A 16404-nucleotide genomic window follows, 5' to 3' on the forward strand; every position below is an offset into this window, starting at 1 on the left:
TAGGTATGATGCTACATAGTGGAAATAGTCTTAGAATCATAGAATCATTATTGTTGGAAGGGACCCCTAAAGTCCAGCTCCCCTGCAATGAACAGGGACACCTACAGCTCCATCAGGTGCTCAGAGCCCCATCCTGCCTGACCTTGGGTGGATGGGGCATCCATCACCTCTCTGGGCAACCTGTGCCAGCACCTCACCACCCCTATTTCAAATAACTTCTTTCTTATATCCAGTCTAAACCTCTCCTATTTTAGCTTGAAGCTTTTTCCCCTTGTCCTATCACAACAAACCCTGCTGAAGAATCTATCCCCTTCTTTCTTACAGCCTCCCTTTAGATACTGAAAGGCCTCTTTCTCTTCTCCATGCTGAACAGCCCCAGCTCTCTCAGCCTGTCCTCATAGAAGAGGTGTTCCATCCCTTGGATCACTTTCATGGCCCTCCTCTGGATGCACTCCAACTGTTCCATGTCTTCCCTGTGCTAAGGACTCTACACCTGGGTGCAGCACACTGGGTGAGGTTCATTAGTTTTGTAACAGCAGGTATATGGAGAACACCAGGCTAACACTGGATTTACAAGGACCAGTTTAGAAAAATGGAGAATACAAGACTGATTTCTGCTGCCTTGTTTTGCTTCCAACATATGTTTGCATTGTAACACTGACTCGAGTTTTGTGAGTATGCTGTCTTTTCTCATATGGTTTTGGCCATACATCTAGCATGTATCTGCTTTGGAGATGAATCAGCACTGAGCAGAATTGATAGATGGCAACTGCAGAACTCCAGCTCACATGTAGAGAAGCTCACATGTAGCAAGGCTTTTCCTGAATGAATCAGGACGTGGTAGAAAAAGAAAACAAGGTCTTCTAGTTGAGGTGGTTGAATTCTACCCTGGAAACCTGGAAAATATCCCTGCCTCTCCTACCATGCTTCTGTGTGGTAATAGGCAAATATTTCTCAAGTGGTTATTAATTGTAAAAGGACCTTTCTGCTCGTGCCAGTAGTGCAAGATTATTATGCTAATGTCATCCATCTATGACCACTCCTTCTATAGTAATGTCATATATGATGTTCCATTAATAAAGCCCTCATCAAGTCAGTTCAGGTAATTGTTAGCTCCTTATGTCTGCTTATCATCTAATGCTCACCTTATATTTATACTTACACATTATCCTTCTAAATATTTGCAAATGCTTATTTGGCAATGAGCTAGGCAAAGTATCTTGAAAATCTTTGTAATTCATGGAAATGCTCAGGCAGCGTATGAGATTGTTTTTCAAACCTCATCAGGCTTAATTAGATCCTGCAGTTCATTCATTTGCACTGAAGTCAATTGGATTTTTACATGTGGAAAGTCTGCAAGATCAAAAATAATGCCCAATGGGCACATAGTTGTATAGAAGAAAACGTCAGCTCCGGCTGGTAGTGTTTCTGACTTCTCATCGGTCAGACTCTCTTTCTCAATTAGCTTTGCTTGTATTTTTATGTGAGTGGTTTTGAAAGGGTTCCTGGAAAAAAAAATAAATTGCTGCGTCTACTGTACATGTTTTCATTTACAGATCAGTGAAATGGATAGACAGATAAATAAATAGATAGGGTTTTCTGCGCTCGTGAAACATGTCACATAACACGAAACCCTCTTCTGAGTCCATTTTGTCAAGTATGTCAAATGATATTTTTGAGATTAGACTTCTGAGGGTGTATTTGCAGCATTTCTTATTGCGGCTCTTGATCTATGCACCCTTGTTTGACAGTCCCTTAATCTGGTCGATAGAAACCAAATGAAAAGCAGCATTTAAAAATATGGCTTCAGGGACTCCTTAGGAGGTTTCTTTGTAAGTGTACATTTACTAGTTCATCTGTAAATTTATTTTATGGGGTGTTTAAACCTCAAGAAAACCAAAAAGCATAATATTAATGCCTGGTTTACATCTACCGAAGTCAACGAGAACTTTGCAATTGACTTTAATGGTAGCCTATGTCCTCTAATTACGAAAGTGGCAAGGATGATATACAAAAAACCACAAAGAGAGTTTTCTGTTTCATCATACCCTTTTTTTCTTTCTTTTCTTCTGCAGATGTATAAGCAAAGTACATTGTGGTTTGTTCATGGATTAAACAATTCAGCATTTTGGACCTAATCTGGAATGACGTTGCTGCTTTAGGTGGTGTTTTGATGCTCAGAAGATCACGGACTACTCATTGTCTGCATGGCTCACAGAAGTAATAGGGTAGGAAACCCAGCCACGTTTTCAAAAGCCTTTTGAAAATAATGCTTTTGGTTTTGATCTTACATCTACCCTTTGGTGTGAGTAATGGAAGAAGTTAATGAAGCTGTTTTCTTCCTAGTTGTCTTTTTTTTTTTAATGTTGTTTCATGAGATAATTTTGACAGGGTTCCTGGAAATCCACATAATATCCACAGTATATATGTACGTATTTTCCCTTAAGGTTCACCCAAGTGCAGTAAAAAAGTTTCCATCACGCAATTGTAATCCCAAGGCATCGTTTTCGTATCGTGTTAGTGAAAGTGAGTGAAAGTACACTGCAAGAAAAAAAGGACTTGCAGAGTTAAAGCTGTTTCTCTGCTGGCGTAACAAGCACAGCAGTCTGAACAGGCTCGATCTGGTGAGCAATTTGTAGCAGTAAATAAAGTTAGACAAAAATTCCCACAAACTTTTTGTTAAGTCTTCTTCAGAGGTATTACTCATTTGGTGGCTGAAATGCTGCTCTTGCTTCACATTTTTAACGCTTGTGAAAGTTTTACATATTTTAGTGGTAAGTGGAAATGCTGTTGCTCTGTAGGGAAGAGCAGCGTCAAAACGTTCCCAATGGGAAAGGGCTGGAAAGGGCCACTTTGGTGTTCTGAGGTGTGGCAGTGAAACCCCAAGGGAGCAGAAGGGGACAGTTGGGTCCCTGCTGGGCCAGCCTTTGGGATGCTCTGAGCAAGGGTGCAATGGGATGTAACAGTGGGTGAGCTCACCTTTAGGGTGGGTAAAATCTACACCACCATTAGAAAGGAATAACTTTGGTTTCACACCCTGTGTGAAGAGGGCTTGCAGCTCTCCAGCTCCCCTCCTCCCAAGCTGGTGAAGGCTCAAACCTACCTGGTTCTCCTCCCCAGGCCTCCCAAATCTTCAGACTTTTTGCCCTTTTCGGATATCCAGCTCTGAGGCTTCCTCACTGCTGGGCAGCTGTTTTTTGAAGTACATCAGCATTAGGGTAGCCAGGAGTCCAGCAGCCCTAGGTTTTGTGCTGTCTAGTGACACATGTGCTTTGGGAGTGAGTTGAAAATCTTACAAACTGGCTTTCTAAAAAAAAAAAAAATAATAATAATTTGTCACAAATTGTCTCTCAGAAAACAAGCAAACAAACAAACAATCAAAAAGAACAGACTTGTTGCAGGCTGAACATAAAATTTGTGTTAAAATTCCTTTGAGAAACATCAGTTAGAACAAGTAGGGATCATTCAGGATCGCTGCTGCAGCAGCTTTCATTTTATGCTTATAATCAGGACACAGATGAATAAATACAACTGGAAATGACATATTTTGGGAAGATTTGTATTTCCTAGATATATCTCATCTGTATCTCAGACAGAGATATAACTGTATTTCAAGGCCAGGCTGGATATGGCTCTGGGCAGCCTGGTCTGGTGGTTGGCTACCGTGTCCATTGCAGGGGGTTGAAACTGAATGATTGTTGTGGTCCTTTTCAACCCAGGCCATTCTATGATTCTATGATTCATTCCATGATCTCTAGTGAAAGACACGCAGAAGTAGGGCCTTACTTCTCAAGGTAGGGCCCATGTACCTATAAATAGAGTAGGTCACCAAACGACTATTTAACTGATCCTATTTTAGACTTACTTTTGATGAAGACCATGGCTGTTAAAGAAAAATCAACATATAAGGAACTGAGGAAGAGAGGAAGGCTCCTCTGCAGTGAAGGCAAGGGCAAGATGAAATACAATCATGAAATACAGTCTGTGTTGGATCTCTGGGCTAAAATGATAAAAAGTAGGGCAAAGTCAGGACACTCAAGTCAGTGGAGTGGGGCAGCTGCTATTCCAGAATTCAGACAAAATAGGTGTATGAAACCACATGCTTGAGTGTCTTGTAAGAAGGGAAGAGTCACTGGGACAAGAGCAGGTTTGTTAATCTGGGTAAAAAGATCAAGGGCGCAAGTCCTTAAAACAGATCTTGGAGGAAAAAGAATGTACTTAGTAAACAGAGAGAAGTATTAAAATGATTAGTTTGGGGGGGAAAAAATGAACCATAGAATCAGCAAGGTTGGAAAAGACCTAAAAGATCATCCAGTCCAAACCATTCACCTATTACCAATGGCTCCCACTAAACCATGTCCCTCAACACAACATCCAGTCGTTCCTTGAACACTCCCCAGGTCGGTGACTCCACCACCTCCCTGGGCAGTCCATTCCAGTGCCTGACCACCCTTTCTGAGAAATAATACTTCCTAATGTCCAGCTTGAATCTCCCCTGCCGCAGCTTGAAACCATTCCCTCTAGTTCTATTACTAATGACAAGAGAGAAGAGGCTGACTCCCAGCTCACTACAACCTCCCTTCAGGAAGTTATAGAGAGCAAATGAAATGAAAATGATGTGCAAATCTGGCACTTTAATTTGATGGAAAAACGGCATCTTGTAAACCTAACCTTGCTGGATCTCACTGAGAATTTTGTTGTGGTATAGCAAAGTATTCGATATTTCTTTTTCTCTGAGGTGAAGGGAGAGAAGTAGTGAAGTAAAAAGAGAAGTGGGGAGGAGTAGTGAAGCTGCAGTTCTCTAATTGAGTTTACCTGCAGCTAGTTTGGGTGAGGTTGTTATGTGTTTTTCTCTTTGTGAATTGATATTGCATCCTGCACAGTGTGCAGTGTTTAGTGGTCATGTGTGGATTCAGACAGCAATGTAGGTTACCTCTGTTTTCCTCTTAACACACTTTAAAATATATGATGCTTTGGCTGAAAGTATATATGTTTTTAGATGGAGAATCAATGACTGTCATTCTGGCGTTCAGGGTAAGGTTATAAAATGGCAAACAACCCAAATGAAGGAAAGTAGAGTAGAAAGGGGAAAAAAAAGCCAATAAAAAAGGGAAGTACAATTATATGCAGTGCTCTGGAGCATTTGTACTTCCTCTGTGCAGAGGCAGTGCTGTTCAGGTTGGTGTTAGGTAAGTGATACCCAGTTATGTAGCATTTGTCCTTCTGGGACAAGTATTTGGAAAGCTGGTGACCACTGATGGTAGAAGTTCACAGTGTCCCACATGGAGTAAAAAGATAAGGATGTGAAAGTAGCTCCAATGCTAAGGTTATTCCATTCAGTGTGAGTTCAATAGGCAGAGTTAAGAGAGCAGGAAAATTTGACCTCATTCAAAGCTCTCATCCTTTTGCAGAGGCTTATTTGAATTCTGGGCTGTTTCTATAACATACATTCATTTCACTTGCCATGGCAAACAAGGACTCTAAAACCAGAAGTATGTGCAACCATTGGCTGGACACGATGGATTTTACAAGGAATATGTCTGAAGAAACTCTATCTCCATAGTATCTGTTGAAGAAAACAGCCTCGTGTGTCTCCCATTATCCAGTGAGTTTACAGCAATATACCCCTTTTTTCATGTGCTTGCATTTTCCAAAATAAAAGCAATCTTTGGAAATCTGTCACATAACTATCTTCATAAATCACAAAACATAAAAATGTTATTGTCTTTTCACAGATGGGAGAACTGGAGGAACAGAGATGTGGAGCTGTCTGCTCAGAGCTATATAGGAGGCCAGTGACAAATCCAGGAATCCAAGCCAAGGCTCCTAAGTTGCATCCTAATTCTCTAATCAGAACAGAAATTTGCCTTCTGGCACTATGATGAGGTATGCCATAATGTTATCTGTATTTTAGTAATTTACTCAAGGGGAATATGTGTGAATGCGTGTCCAGTTTGGGGGACCCCAACACAAGAAGGATATGGAGCTGTTGGAGCAGGTCCAGAGGAGGGCCAGGAAGGTGATCAGAGGGCTGGAGCACCTCTCCTATGAGGACAGGCTGAGAGAGCAGGGGCTCATCAGCCTGGAGAAGGCTGAAGGGGGACACTATGGTGGCCTTCTAGTACCTGAAGGGGCCTACAGGAAAGCTGGGGAGGGACTTTTTATAAGGGCATGGAGTGACAGGATGAAGGGAAATGGCTTTAAACTGGCAGAAGGTAGATTTAGACTAGATATGAGGAAAAAAAGTCTTTACTGTGAAGGTACTGAGACACTGGAACAGGTTGCTCAGAGAAGCTGGAAGCCCAATACCTGGAAGCATTCAAGGCCAGGCTGGATAGGGCTGTGAGCAACCTGGTCTAAAGGAAGGCATCCCTGCCTACAGCAGGGGGTTGGAACTGGATAATCTTTAAGGTCCCTTCCAACCCAAGCTATTCTATGATTCTGTGATTCTATGTTTGCCTTGTAAACAATTCAAAAGAATTCATTGAATTCTAATTCTGAATTGAATTCCTGATAGTTTTCTTTTTAGTTGGACATTTTTCACCCCCTCCTCCACAAATATTTCTTCATAAGTTGGGCTTATATCATAAAGGTCTCCAGATATTATTTTGGACATGACCACAAGTTGCTGTCTACAATTATCCGAGAGTAGCTTTAATAATTCAGATTTCTAGATTTTTTGTAGTCCAATATAGAGGTTTTCTTGAGGGTCCTGGGCGCCTCTGCTTTAGCTTGCCATTACAGGGGACTCTGGGTAGTTAGCATCTCAGAGAAAGGAGATAAAATTGTGCATCCTCAGTGAGGATGTTCCAAGCATTGGAAACGACTTTTGGAAATACTGCGGTGACTGTGCTGAAAGCATGAAAAGCTCAAGTCTGGCTCCATTATAGCTGGAGTCTTCTCCAGCAGCCCCAGACAACTGAGGTGCTGCGGGTGCAGAAGCCCATTACAGAACCTAATGCTGCTTGGCATATTGAGGGGCATTTGTCATCGTTTTGGCAAAGGTACAGCTTGCTTTCTGTCTCTCCTAGCTATGTCCTCATATACCGGTTGAGGGACATGTGCATAATGCTTCTCTTTGAGATGCTAATCTTTTGGAGTGTTAAGCACCAATAATAGCGTTAGCAGCTGGTTTTACTCGCACTGAAAGCTCTGAAGCAGCGCAGCAGCTTTTTGCATAGGATAGGAAGGATTTCGGTCAGGCTTTCACCTCAATTTGACATATCCATGCTGTGGGCATCCCAAAATAGTACTAGGATATGACACTGAAACACCACTGAAGCACTGCTTCGGTGGATGGTATCTTTGTGATTTAATAAGAGCAAATGTTAAATAAGATTTGAAAACTACATTGCTCCTTATAGTATCTTTACATTTCCAGATCTTTATTACCAACAGTTTAGTGGGTGCAGGTGATGAGCGCGCTTAGAAAGCGTGGTTAGGTTAAGCTGCTATTGAACCACAGAATATCTGTAATTCATCCACGCTTCTCCCACCAGCAGGTGTCATTCTGGAAAAAGGAAAATATTGTGAATCCCAGAACTGGAGAATTTGGCTGTGACAGGAAAAAAGAAAAAGTTTGCTTTAAAAGACAGCTTGAAGGATACGTTACTCCAAATGAAAACCAAGACAAAGTTGGCTGGTCTGTGTTGAAGGAGTCTGTCAGGATATTTTCTCAGGATCTTTGCACTGTGTAAACCTGCCATATAATGAACAGAGGGCAGAGGATGGTTGAAGCAAACCAATAATGCCTGGTTAACGCTGTCTCCTGCCTTTTGCTGTTGTGTGTGTCACCTTCACCACAGTGAACTCTCCTCCCATGATGACTATCAAATAGTGATAATAATCAGTTTTTATGATGGGCTTTGGGCTGTAGTTCCCCCAAAAGGCATATGCAGTAAGGTGATGAATGCATATCTCGTTTACTTTGATATAAGCTTGAAGTAAACTCATTGAAACAACTGAAACTGGCAGAATTGCTTCAGATTGAGCTTGAAGTAAAGAACAGTAGAATTTCACTCTCTACTTTATAAATAAAACTTAATGTCTATTTTAATAGTTGTCACCTTTTAAATTTCCACCTGGCTATCAGATGCAGATTCCTTTGATATAAAGAGCATAATTTTGATAACCACACTGAGAAAGCTGTGCCAGAATTATGAAGAATCAAGACACCACTGGCTTTATTGCTTTAGGACTCAAGGTCAGCTGGGTCTGGTCTTCTGGATGTTAAAACCAAACTTGCTGTAAAATACATGCAGGAGGTGTATTGCCCACCTTGTATTCCACTGGAGGTTTGTTCCAACCCATTACAGCTCTGATGATTATAGTCTTCTGTCTGCCAGCCTAAATTTCATAGAATCACAGAACAGCTTGGGCTGGAAGGGATCCCAAAGCCTATCCAGTCCCAACACCCTGCCCTGGGCAGTGCCACCCAGCAGCTCAGGCTGCCCAGGGCCCCATCCAACCTGGCATTGAGTGCCTCCAGGGATGGGGCACCACAGCTTCTCTGGGCAGCTGTGCTAGAGCCTCATTGCCATCACAGTGAAGAATTTCTTCCCATGTCTAATCTAAATCTCCCCTCTTTTACTTTAAAGGCATTATCCATTGTCCTATCACTACACTCTCTGATAAAGAGAACTTCCCTCCCCAACTTTCCTGCAGGCTCCCTTTAGGTACTGGATGGAATTTATCCAGGGGAAAGATAAGAACGATCTCCAAGGTTTGGCTCTCAGGAATACATTAAGATGTGAATTAATTTTATGTTTTCAAAATTTGGACTTACAGCAAAGCGATGGGAAATAATTGTGCCGTAGGCATCCATATCTGTTTCAATAAGTTATTTAAGTACGAATGTCACAATGCTTTTCTTGTGGACGGTATAAAGCACTCTGCTGCTGAATGAGAAAAAATAGCACATCAACTTAGAATTAGAAACTTCACTCTAGAACAGTTCAAAGCAATTATCGTTTTCAGTATTTAACTTTAAAAATGTATCAGTCTTCTGAAACGTGAAGCTAAAAGAGTATCAAAATGCAGTGAATTTAGCTATTCCATTATGCACTTTACGGGACCTGAACGATGTACAGTGATTATCTACAACTGGCTTTTATATGGGAAGGCATGGGATTTAGCCTGCATATCAAAGTGAAATTCTATCTTTTGAGTGTTATTTTCCGAGCTTTTAGTTAAATGATCCTATTAATTTTTGTTTAGTTATTCCATTTTATTTTATACTTTTTTTGTGTTAATTTTGGAAGAGATACACGTGCTTAAGTGTAGCCCTCCTGTCTCTTTGGAGCCCCTGGGGAATCCCAGCTGGCCTCTTGCTGACAGTTCAGTGGTGCATATCTCCTATAGGTCCCACACTGTCACTGTCAGCCCACTACAGGTGCTGCAGATGCTCTGTGTTGCTCCAGAGGGCATTGGGTACCTTCCTGTAGGCATCTGAACTTTGGTAATGTTGTAGAAGAATAAAAAAAAACCAACAATACACCTTTACTAAGGCTTAACAAAATTAAAGGTGTTACAGCTGTGAAAGTAATTCCACCTAAGGTGTTTTACCCAAGCTTAATGAGGAGTAGGAGCAGGAAAGTAATTCCATATCTAGCAAGTGGAGGGTTACTGTGTTTAACAAGATGCCATCAAAGGTCTGTTTTGAATTAAGGTGGCTGAGCTGAACCCGTGTGTGGGTGGGGAGCTGCTGATGCTGCCGGAGAGCACAAGAAGACAGCTGTGAGGTTCAAGGCACTGAACAGTCCATTTTTCCTTTGCAGATAATGCATGCAGGCTCTGACTGAGAAAAAAGGGGCTTCCCAGCAAGAACACAGTGGTCTGAGGTTCAACAGTGTTGGGAGCTTGAAAAAAGTAAGCATAATTCCTCAGGTTGGGGCATGATACAGCAAATTAATTTGGATGAAGAAAGTGGTAACTTCAGGTACCAGGCACTCAGCTACAGACAATTAGGGAAATACACTCAGCAATTACAAAGCTATGCTAATCAGGTTCATTTTTGATGGTCTGCTGAATAGGAGGGAAGTTAAAAACCTTGAATATATTAGTTAGTGGCACAGTGGCAGTGGTTTTGTGAGAGGAGAAACAAATACTCTCCTCACATCACTCATGCCAGCAGTCTGAGCAGGAGGAAGGTGCAGGAACATACATAGAACCAGGACTGGTTTGTCTCTTTAGAAGGGAACAATGGTATTTCGACCATTTTTACCAAATCCCAGAGTGTGAGACAGCATTTTATGGACTGGGAATTATATAACTGAAAGTCTATGAGTTGGGAAAGAATTACAGGAAGCCAGAGAGAGCTGGAACCTAAGCATCCTGAAATCTGTGACCGAGCCCCAAGGATGCCTTGCAAGTCTTGTAATAACAAGACCCCTTCACTGCCAGCTGTGTGTCTGTGGTCACCCCATGGCAGTGTTTGTGAGGAATGCATACAGTGGCAGTGCCTCTTTCAGAGAACACCAGGAAAATAGCATGTGGCCAACCCGCATGTCATTTGTTCTCCTTAGCGGAGGTCTCACATATGCAGTACTTAAATGGCACGTTCTGTTTCTGAGTAAGATGAAGGTAACTGATAGAAACCATTCAAAAGCCTCTCTGGCTGTTGCTTATGTTCCCTGCAAAGGGCTGAGGTGAACAGCTCTTTGGAGACGTGGCTTTACATTGAACATACGCAGGGCTGTGTCATTATTAATTCTGCAAATGTGTTTACAATGGTTAGGTAAAATATTTAGTTACTATTTAAATATTTTGATGTATTATAGCTCATACCCGAATTTTAGATGTCTACTGCACTTAACATTTCCAATTTAAATAACCGGTTTCATTAAGGTTTTTAGTGATACAAATTAATAACAAAAGGCAGTTAATGCAGAGTACGGTTATAAGACCAAAATACATGTGGTTTGAATTTAAAGAATTAAATGTTAGCATTTCCCTATAGAGAAAGGTTATTTGGGCAGTGGTGTACTGACATTATCACCACCCACGGAGAAGGGGACCTGTTGATCCTATTGGTTAAGTATGAATTCAGAAACGGAAGAAATGTTGGTCTAGAGGGTTTGCTTGGTGTGAGTGAATCACACAGGAAAAATGCTGATACCTAGAGTAGCTCAGTGACCTTCTTTGATGGTTAGAAAGAGAAATAAGCACACAAGGTTTCTGTCAAAGTCAGAAGGTTTAGGTTGCTTGCTGGGTAAAATCGCCCCAGGTTATTAATATAGTGGAAAGTTAAATGATGAGCTTGGAAGTATGATAATAAGCGCTGCTGTAAGTGAGACAGAAATGATTTTCTGTGGCCAGTAAGAACGATAATCCAACGTGTTAACCATTGGGCTCGAGGGCTGCTAAGAAAATAAATGTGCAAAGTGGATAAAATAAAGGCTGGAAGTGTGTTTAAGTAGGTGTTTCTTCAAAGCTTTCTTCAGGAGGGTGTTTCTGGACATTCTGCCCTACTGTTTTTGGCAAGACATGTCTGTTATAATAAAGGTAAGCATGCGGCTTTTGTTCTAGCAGAAAATAGTGCTAACTGTAGCTCGGGATTTATGTGCTTTTGTAATAATTTTCATGGACTTAGCTAGAAACAAATCTATTGAAGGTAACAATTACGAGCTTGGCACTATTTGATGTTAGTTAAATCTGACAACGCTGGGATGGCTTCACCTATTATTCCTGGAAAAAATTGCAAAATCGGGTGGTTTTAGGGAGTTTTGTGTGGATGTGGAACTGCACAGAGGAGGCAGCTCTCAGCATCGGTGCATGTAAGGAAAGCTTGGCTCTGAACCTCAGGCTGACAGCTTGGAAGCAGACTGGGCTGAAACGCAGGCTCTGCACTTTGGCTTTTGAAAATTTCTGCGTGAGACCTAATTTCAATCTGAAAAATCAACATACAGTGGTTTGTGATCAGTTTTGCTTTGTTTGAACCTAAAACTCAAAGCAAAACTCTTGGTGTATAGAGCTGTACAAAGCAAAATGTAAGAAAGTGAACCCAAGAGCTCTACAGACTGAACAAGCTAGTTTCACTTAGCTCTCAAAATAATCCCCGTTTTGCAAGTTCACTTTTCAATTGCACATGTGGTAGATGTCAAAATTGAGCTAGTTTCACTATGGGTAGTGCAGCTCCAAAGCATCACACTATCAGCAAGGTCTCAGCACTTGCTGTCAGTCTCAGCTGGTACTCTGGACATGTCAAGAGATGAAATTTTCTCTGTCTCAGCCTGGTCACATTTAGCATTTGCTCATCTCTTAGACAATCACAGAATTGTAGGGGTTGGAAGGGACCTCCAGAGACCATCGAGTCCAGCCCCCCTGCCAAAGCAGGCTCCCTACACCATGTCACACAGGTAGGTGTCCAGGCGGGTCTTAAATATCTCCAGAGAAGGAGACTCCACCACCTCCCTGGGCAGCCTGTTCCAGTGCTCCGTCACCCTCACTGTAAAGAAGTTCTTGAGCACACTCGTGCAGAACTTCCTATGCTCCAGTTTCAGGCCATTTCCCCCTGTCCTGTCTACACACACTGCTGAAAAGAGTCTGGCCTCCCCACTTTGCCCCCCACACCTCAGATATTTATAGACCTTGATCAGGTCCCGTTAATGACCCATGTGTTTTCATATCCAGCTCTGAACTAATTTCCTAAATCTCTGATAATGCTCTAAATGGCACCCAGTCCTGAAATGGCAGGAGCCACTCACTGCACCCCTGGAAGGTCATCCTTGAAGTCATGTGTGTTCAGTTCAAGGCCTGATGTTGCAGAGATGCTGAACATCTGCTGCTCTTCCTTCCAAGCCCACAAACTGCAGGTGCTCATGCCACTGCAAACATCAGATGCCTACTCCCCAGGCACTCTTATTCAAAATGAAGCAATGAACAGCCCTTTGCTTTAGCTTTAGCTTTTTGTAAAACCACAGTGCAGTTGGCTAGAAACAAACATATGAGCTGTGCCCATACAGTGACACTTACTTCTAGCATAACATTGCTGAGTATTTGGGAGTTCAGACTAAACATTGCTGAGTATTTGGGAGTTCAGACTAGTCGGGGTTCCTCCCTTCATGGAATTACAGAATTATAGAATCATTAAGGTTGGAAAATAGGACCTTCTAGTCCAACCACCAACTCATCCCCACCATACCCACTAACTATGTCCCTCAGTTCCACATCTACACAGTTCTTTAACACTTCCTGGGACAGTGTCTTCCTGGGCAGCCTGTTCCAATGCTTTACCACTCTTTCTGGGAAGAAGTTTTTCCTAACATCTAACCTGAACCTCCCCTGGTGCAACTTGAGGTCATTCCCTCTCATCCTATTGCTGCTGCACGGGAGAAGAGGCCAACCCCCACCTTACCATGACCTCCTTTCAGGCAGTTGTAGGGAGCAATAAGGTCTCCCCTGAGCCTCCTCTTCTCCAGACCAAACAATAAGAGTTTCCTCAGCCCCTCCCCATATGACCTGTATTCACTGAGCAGCTGATCCATTTCCTTCCCTGATTTCCAAAAAAATATTGAGAGACTGACCTCCTGAGCTCCCAGAATGACCACTGATGGAAAAAGGAGGCCCTGGCAGAAGGGATCTGGGTGAGTCATCATGTGGATGTAGAGCTCAGCCTTCGGCAGCTTTGTTAAGAAGTGAGGACTAGGGAGATGTTCGAAAGAAATATAGTATCTGATATATATATATAATATAGTATCTCATCAGTGATCTTATGTGTATATATTTTGTTTATTCAGGGAGAAGATGTCAAATTCTCATGACAAACCAGGTCCTGGAAAAGTGCTGAGTGCCAGGGGAATGGATGAACTTGAAAATAAAAGGATATCTGGAAATACGCAAGCTGAGTTACATAAGGATTGTATTGCAAGTGAAGTTTACAATATGATGGTTCACCTCAGCACAAGAGTGAGCCTGGTCACGTGCAACCAGGGAAATCCACTGGGCTGTTTATGGAAAGCAAACGTTATGTGACCCTGAATCTCACTTGGTATTTTAAACCATAGGAGTTTCAGATTTGAGTCACAATAAGTAGGACATATATATGTATCTATATAGAAGCTTTTAAGCTCTGAGCAAGGCTTCTGCCTTGGCAATATTTTCACCTCAAATTGGACATCTGGTCCTCTATTCTTGTAAATCATTGTAGCCTCAATCCAAAGTCAGAAATCAGATGAGAGGCTTCCAAACTTTGGCAAGAAATTCAATGCAAAAACCTTTACAATATTCTCTTTTCTACTCTGTCCACTTTGAACTCCAGAACCCCTGTTCCATCCATCCACGTTACACCTCGCTTCTTCATAGGGCTTCCTGCAGAGGGGTGATATCAGTATCTCTCTGATGCCTTATTTGCCCCAGTGGAGCTTTCAGTAGGAGCAGATACGTTCTTAGCACTGCATGGAGAACACCCTCAGTCCAGGGTCTTCATTGGGACAGTCCTCTGTCAGAGCACGAGCTGGAGAGGATGGCACACAAGAGGCACACGTGGTTAAAAATCTGTTTTCTTCTTTTAATTCAGCACTTTGACCTGAAACATCAAGGCAAGCTGCGCAAAGCAAAGAGCTGCTTGCAGAGTAGAATGCTGCAAGGTAGGAAGAGAAGCTCTGCTTAAGAGAAGATTCGTCTCAGTCTACAAAACAATCCCACTACAGAATAAAATAAGAAGTAACGAGATTTTCCACTGTTAATTTCATAGTAGCAAACCACATGTTCTAAACAATGTCTTATTTTATTTATTTATTTAATTATTTTTTTATGTTTTGGTGTAAGGTCTCATTTTTTAGTAACAAACCCCAGCCTATTAGCCCTGCCATTTTTCCACCGCTGGAGGAAAACGTGGACTCTTGCTGAGTTTGTACAGTGAATATCTCAGTGGTATTTGAATCTGCCTCCAGTAAAAGGCCTCTAAATGCGCTCACATGGAAGAACCAGCTCAAGGTAGAGGAAATGGAAAAAATGGGGAAAAGAAGAAACCTCTCTTTTGGATCTGTAGCTTTGTTATTTTTTTTAGATTATGTTTCTTCTGAGCTCCCAAAATCTTCGGTAACAAACAAGTTTTCTTTTAAAAAGTATTAAGTTATCAAAGCATTTGCCAGGTCCTAATATTAAATCGTAGCAGTCAGCAACGTTTAAGTTCGGCTATATCATTTTGCTGAGTAAGTCATGCTAAAACTTAAAGTTTTCCCCTTAAAATGATCCTTCCAAATGAGATTGATATGGTGAGAAACAAAAAAAAGAAAAAAGAGAGGGACGCCTTCATCGTAAGGAATTATGGAATTAATTTTCTTTATACACTGTGTTTGCACAGGACATTTTTGTTAACTCTTAATAAAAATACCATTCAGCTGCTACTTTCATTGTTTTTATCCTGGGACCAATACAACATTGTCATTATTGGATATAAAGTGCTGTAAAAACAAATCTAATTTGTTAAGTTTATTTTGATAAGAAATAAATATAAAGGTAGTGCATAGTTTGTATAGTGCTGCTATCATAGGACTCCTGGGTATAATTTATATAAAGAAAATAAAAAAGCATACATAACTTTCTAGTTGATTTCCTTTAACAGGGCTAATTGAAAACAGTTTCTGTTATTTAAAAGTAATTTATTTTAAATATAGTTTTTCAAACAAAGTTCTTATTGATATCCATTTTAAGTATAATATTATCTCAGTGTGGGATACAAGTAAAAGGTCAAATCTTGTAGGAGTATTTTCTGTATGACTCAGTTCTGATCATAGATAAACTTATCAGGGAAACCAAATTAGTTAACCTTTTCAGTACCGCAAGCTTGTTTTAGAAGGCCACAACTGTTTCTTTCACAAAGGCAGTGCTTCAAAGCTGGCACTTTTGTACTGAAACATGAAAAAGAGCGTGCTGATTTCCCTTTTCTCTGTCTGATAGCACGCGAAGGCTGGTGATTTTGAACATGAAATTAGTCTTGGTGAAATTCAGTAGATGGCCACACACAGTATTTGTTTTCAGTTGTGTTGTTATGTAATAAAGATGTGCAATTTCTTAACTCCATGACATCTTTCATTTTCAGACACTGTTAAAATATATGCTTTCTTTTGTCCAGTAGCTTAATCCTTATAGAATGACTTGAATCTTAGAACATCTTGGGTTTGAAGGGACCTCAAAGATCATCTAGTTCCAGCCCTAAATGCTCAGGTCTGATTACTGGACTGCTGATACATACTTTATAAACAGAAAGGCTGCATGGGACATACCTTTAGGAACCAGTCTCTTCCTGTATCGCTTGATGACTTGTTCAATTCCTGTCCATTTAACTGCTTTTACATTTCTCAGAAGTTTCTTCAGCTCTGCTTCCTTTTTCTTTCTACTGTGCCACTGCCACCAGGTCAATGGCTTGAGTCGCTCTGGTACATTCAAACTCAATGCCAAAAC

At 41.3% G+C, this 16404-nt stretch overlaps 1 long non-coding RNA gene across 5 annotated transcripts; it reads left to right on the forward strand.

The window, feature by feature from the left end:
* The first annotated feature begins 354 nt into the window (after positions 1 to 354).
* Positions 355 to 16077, forward strand: LOC107308175. Of its 5 annotated transcripts, XR_001552680.2 has the most exons (7): positions 355 to 511; positions 2076 to 2228; positions 5412 to 5605; positions 5736 to 5886; positions 9777 to 9867; positions 11432 to 11502; positions 13737 to 16077. It is a non-coding gene; the product is annotated as an uncharacterized LOC107308175 (long non-coding RNA). The 5 variants fall into 5 exon arrangements; XR_001552679.1 differs by having other exon boundaries at positions 9777 to 11502; XR_004305950.1 differs by lacking the exon at positions 13737 to 16077 and adding an exon at positions 7500 to 7642 and having other exon boundaries at positions 9777 to 12353.
* The last annotated feature ends 327 nt before the right edge of the window (positions 16078 to 16404 follow it).

The sequence above is a fragment of the Coturnix japonica genome, chromosome 1 (assembly GCF_001577835.2).
Source record: "Coturnix japonica isolate 7356 chromosome 1, Coturnix japonica 2.1, whole genome shotgun sequence".
In the NCBI taxonomy this organism is placed as follows: domain Eukaryota; kingdom Metazoa; phylum Chordata; class Aves; order Galliformes; family Phasianidae; genus Coturnix; species Coturnix japonica.